Genomic DNA, 5,000 nt, shown 5'->3' with positions numbered 1-5,000 from the left:
AATCCAAGATACAATATTGTAGGGGTGTAACGATACATTTTAACAACGATACGATACACATCACGATCCATGGTTGACGATACGATACATAGACGATATTGGTTCATTCATGGTGATACGATATGATTCAATTCAATGATTTAAAATCCATATAGTAACTATTTAGCAAAGAAATGAAATCTGTGTAAAACGTGTAAAAAATCTATTATGGAAGTAAACACTGTGATTCTCTAGCAAATACATGGACATTATATTTCAACACATATGGACAAACCCGCACCTTGACATGAACTCAGAGATTATACACATTTATCGATAGACCAAGAGTAGCTATATGGAATGGAAAGGTAATTAAACCCCTCTTTTTCATTTTCACTCTTAAAATGGCCAAATACAAGGCACAAATAGTTAGTTTCCATACAATCAATTATTTGCATTGCAAAACGATTCGATACGGATTACCGCATTTTAAAATGATGCGATACGATACAAAGCCAAAACGGTACGATATTTTGCTTTTGCAAACAATATAGTAGATCATTACAAATTGTCGGGCAGAAACCTTGTATCTCCAAATTTCTACTTTTTATTTCATTTTGTATTATTTTTTCACTATGGCTTGTTTACATTGGGGTCCTTTGTACTCACTATGAGCTTATATTACCGGTAGATCTGCTACTTTCTTACTGTTTCTGAAAAATGGCGTGCCATTTCCTGTGAAGGAACGGTTCTGGACTGACATACAAGGTTTCCACCACGACAGCGACGCTATAGTAGCTGATGACACTACCTACCTATATATTCATGTCTTTTCTCCCGTTGTGAATCATCTGTCTTGTTTATCTTACAGATATCAAGCTCTGCCAGACCTCCATTGTCCTATAAACCAAAGTGAAAATCAAAACTCTTATCGGGGCAAGAGACAAACCGAAGCGAGGAAGGAAGTTTAATGTACATGAGACGTGTACAGTCATTTATCTAACACTAAAGCATCCCATCAATTCAAACATCTCCTTCAACAGCCAAGAATAGTTTGTTTGTAAAATGATTCCTTTTGGCAGTTCACAGCTAAAACTGAAAGAAAAAACAATGGGTGTGTACTTGAGATATGAAACAATTCACGCATTTGAGGTCAATATTATAGCTGTCTGAAAATAAATAAACAATAATGTTAGATGAACAAAGAAGACACAAAAGCTCCAAAGATCTAAGATAGACTTGCTCTAGGTCACTGAAAAGATATACTGTTCGTGTCATTTTATGCTTCTTGTTTCAATAGACTGATTATATAGCCAGTTACTGTCATTTCTTCTAATTTGAGATGTTTTATGATCATGGCCTGTAGCTTATACTGGTTAGTTTCCTGTGTCCAGCTGCCAGTAATTAGATCTTCTGTTCATTTGTACTTGTGTTTATCTCCGTTGCATGGGTGGGCGATCTGGACAGTAAGAAGAGGCCTGTCATTAAACAGCCTGGTCAAAACAAAGGAAAACGGTTCAGTTGAGGTCATTGGTACACATTCTCTGCTAATGGTGTTTATCCCAATCCTGTGTCCTAAGAAACAGGTTTTAAAGAGTGGGGCCCGCGGCTCAGACGGCGCCAGGGTGGAAAAATATATACAAACTGAATTTAAATTCAATTCATATGAATTTTGTGCCAAGTTAAAAGAAAAATATGAACTGTTTTAAATCTTTTTCATATCGAAATGAATATATTTACTATGACGATGGTCTGCAGAACACACACACACACACACACACACACACACACACACACACACACACACACACACACACATACACACACACACACACACACATACAGACAGACCGTTACCGTATCCGTAGATTCTCAGTAGACCAGATAGGCAAATTGGTTAATTGATACCTCAATCGCTACATATTCAACATGTGCAACCGGATGTAAACTAGTTAAAAAATATCACATGAGCAGACTGGCGACAGCAGCTCAGCTGTAAATGGATGTGCATTCATAAAACTAAGGAAATATTAAGAACAGGGCCCAGACAGTAGTCAATCCACAGAGCCTAGTCCTTCCACGTGCCAGATTGCCTCTCCCAGTCTCGGCAGAGTACAGTAGTTCCGGAGCAGCGGATTGTGTGACCCTGTCTTTCCCTAATAGGACTGACTGTGGGTAGCTACTGGGACGTACGTAAGTCGGGACTTGATCAACCATGGCTGGGTCACCTGGATGAGGGGTATGATGTTGCGAGACCCGAAACCCAGATGAGTTCTGGTTACATTGATTGATTGATTGATTATTTTACTAGACAACAATGGAGAACAGTACAAGTATAGTCAATACAATCGAAATGTAGAACAGTACAGTTAAACACCCTGCCTAAAAGGAACATTCCAAATAACACCTTTTACGTTGGAAGTCCTTGGTATTTAATTCATGGACATGGACTGATGACATCACTGATGATACGTCCCAGGTGGATCCATGTGATTATTTATATATATATATATATATATATATATATATATATATATATATATATATATATTTGCCAGTGCAATTTAAACCGCCATGCTATACTGGCTCACCTTCCAGTCAGGAGCCCCCACTGGGAAGATGTAGAGCCTCTGTCTTCTCCTCCCGCCCAACACTCCCTACTGACAGGTGCTGCCTAAGCCTGTAGGAGTACCTTCAGTGGCAAATGCCACCCTCCCTACCCGGCTTCCCTCCCCACACCGGTCAATAGGCTATATGCACAGCAGCCATTTTGGAGAGAAGTTGTGTCTCTTCTCACTTCCGTCACAGGTGACATCAATGATAATAATGAAGGGTCTGTTCCATTCTGGTCAAACATAATCATGGTTCTGATATTGTTGCTGATATTGTGCATGTTGGCTCACTGGAAACACTCTGCTACACCAGTCGGTCTCATAGTGTTCCTTGGGGGTTCCAAATGACCTCATAAAAGGTGTGTAACTCTGAGAGTGTACAAATAAATGGGTCCATTTGTACACTCTACCTGTAAGGGCCCATTTGGTTCAAATTGTACACTTTCAGAGTTATGGGGGTCCTTGAAATGTAAAAGTAAAAGTAAAAAAGGTTTACTTTGAGACAAGTTTACTTTTGAAGGAAGTGAAGAGACCAACTTCTCTCCAATATGGCCACTGTGCAAATAGCCTATTGTGTTCACACTGTATGTGACAAAGCTGGATGCCCCGCGCTGGATTTGAACCCCTAGACTCAGCAGTGGTGAGCAGGTAGTTTACCTCTGTGCAACCCCAAGCGCCCATTTCTTTTTTTCTTTCCCTCCACCAGTCTACGGCTATTTGGGGGTCCTTAGCATGGGAACCTCTGTTCTAAGGGTGTGTTGTCGTATGTGTGTGTGTGTGTGTGTGTGTGTGTGTGTACAGTATGTGTATGTGTGCCGTGCATGTGTGCGTGTGATGAGTACCAGATGATTTGGAGAAGAGTCAGTGACTTTGTCCATTCTTGGAAGAAGAAAACACCGGTCCTTTCTCTTTGATTTTGCACTCTCCAGTTGGGAGCCATGGATTAAAAATCCATCCATTCATAATTTTCTTTTATTTATTTTTTCTTCTTTTTTGATAAACAAAAGTGGTCTTGAGAAAGAGAGAAGAACGAACATGAAGTAAAAATCATGTGCAATGGGCAAACTTCTTTGGACATGTGATGAGGTGAAACGACTGCTGGTTGCGGACCGAAGTCATGTGGAAACACTGCTGCTGGAGTGAGCTGGGTCTTTGGAGCAGAAGGGAGCTTATTCTTGTGTGACGTGACTTTGGAGGAGAGGCGGGAGGTGGAGGGATGCAACGTGGAGCAGAGCGGGGTGTAGAGGCATGCGGGTGGTTATGTACTAGATGGGGCGTGCTGTGATAGGAGATGAGAGATAGGATCATTTCCTCCTGCTATGGGACAGGGCTACAGTAGGCTCTCAGTGAGCTGTGCAGTCGTGTGTACCGGATGGGAAATGAGCATCTCTCTTCAAAGACTCCCAAGAAGTGCACTGTAGATCTTTCCGATATGAATCCATGGTCCCTCCTTAATCAGATGAGCACCCTTGCCTTCCGCACTTCAAGGCTTTGAAAAGGAGCTTGGGATTTAATGAGCTAGGAAAGCTGCTCTTGTTCCTCACTTCCCAGTGTATAGACGGCTTCCACTGCATAAATATTAGCTTGATAGCAATCACTTGGAACATTCATTGCTTTACAATGCCTGGCACGGAATCTAAGAATACTTGGATACAATGCGGATGCAGGCTTAAATCATATGTAATTTCTTAGGTTTGCTGACATAATTTAGGGATTTAGAGAATCTGACTGTAGGTTTGTGGCTGTGGGCAATTAGGTCCTGAAGAGAAGCTTTGGCAACAGAGCTTGAAGGAACTCTGAGCGAACTTTCACCCTTAGCTGATGTGGGGCAAAGTGCTCAGTGATGTTCCACTGGGGAGTTTCCACAACACAGAGGAGAACAGTGAGAGGAGGGAGCAGGAAGCAACGTGCAGCACATAAGATTTGGAGCTTAAAGGAAAATGTTGTAGATCAGTGGTTCTCAAACTTTTTCATGCAAAGGACCCCCAAATTGATATGTATTTGGCGCCGCGGACCCCCCCCCCCCCCCCCCCCCCCCCCCCCCACACACACACTTCCAAAAAATATCGATATTTTTCAAAAATATTCAAAAATAGCAGATGTACGAACTCGCAGCGTGGCACGAAGTGACAAATATTTGTGGGCATGTTAAAAAAGTTACATTCTTCTGTTAGAAAAATCTAAACATAATTAAAAATACTCATGTTCAATCCATGGTTAAAATCTTTTATATCTCAGTAAATTTGAAATCATCCTTCCTTTTTCTTTTATTTTCTCTCATTCTCCTCTCTCTCTCTCTGTCTCTGCTATCTCGCTCGTTGTCCTTGACAGCCCCTGCATATATGCAGGTTTCTATTATAGATAATTAGCATCATAACCGGGTATGAAGTTTCTGGAAGCGGCGCGCAG

The 5,000-nt window shown here is 41.3% G+C and overlaps 1 protein-coding gene across 2 annotated transcripts in view; it reads left to right on the top strand.

Annotated features, from left to right (window-relative positions):
• septin9b (septin 9b) overlaps positions 1-5,000 on the top strand; it is a gene marked incomplete at its 5' end in the record, with an annotated part of 109,206 nt that overhangs the window by 48,364 nt on the left and 55,842 nt on the right. The window lies entirely within an intron of this gene.

Source organism: Nannobrachium achirus (genome assembly GCF_963921795.1).
Source record: "Nannobrachium achirus genome assembly, chromosome: 3".
NCBI classification, from domain to species: domain Eukaryota; kingdom Metazoa; phylum Chordata; class Actinopteri; order Myctophiformes; family Myctophidae; genus Nannobrachium; species Nannobrachium achirus.
This window is presented reverse-complemented; position numbering and strand designations above follow the sequence as displayed.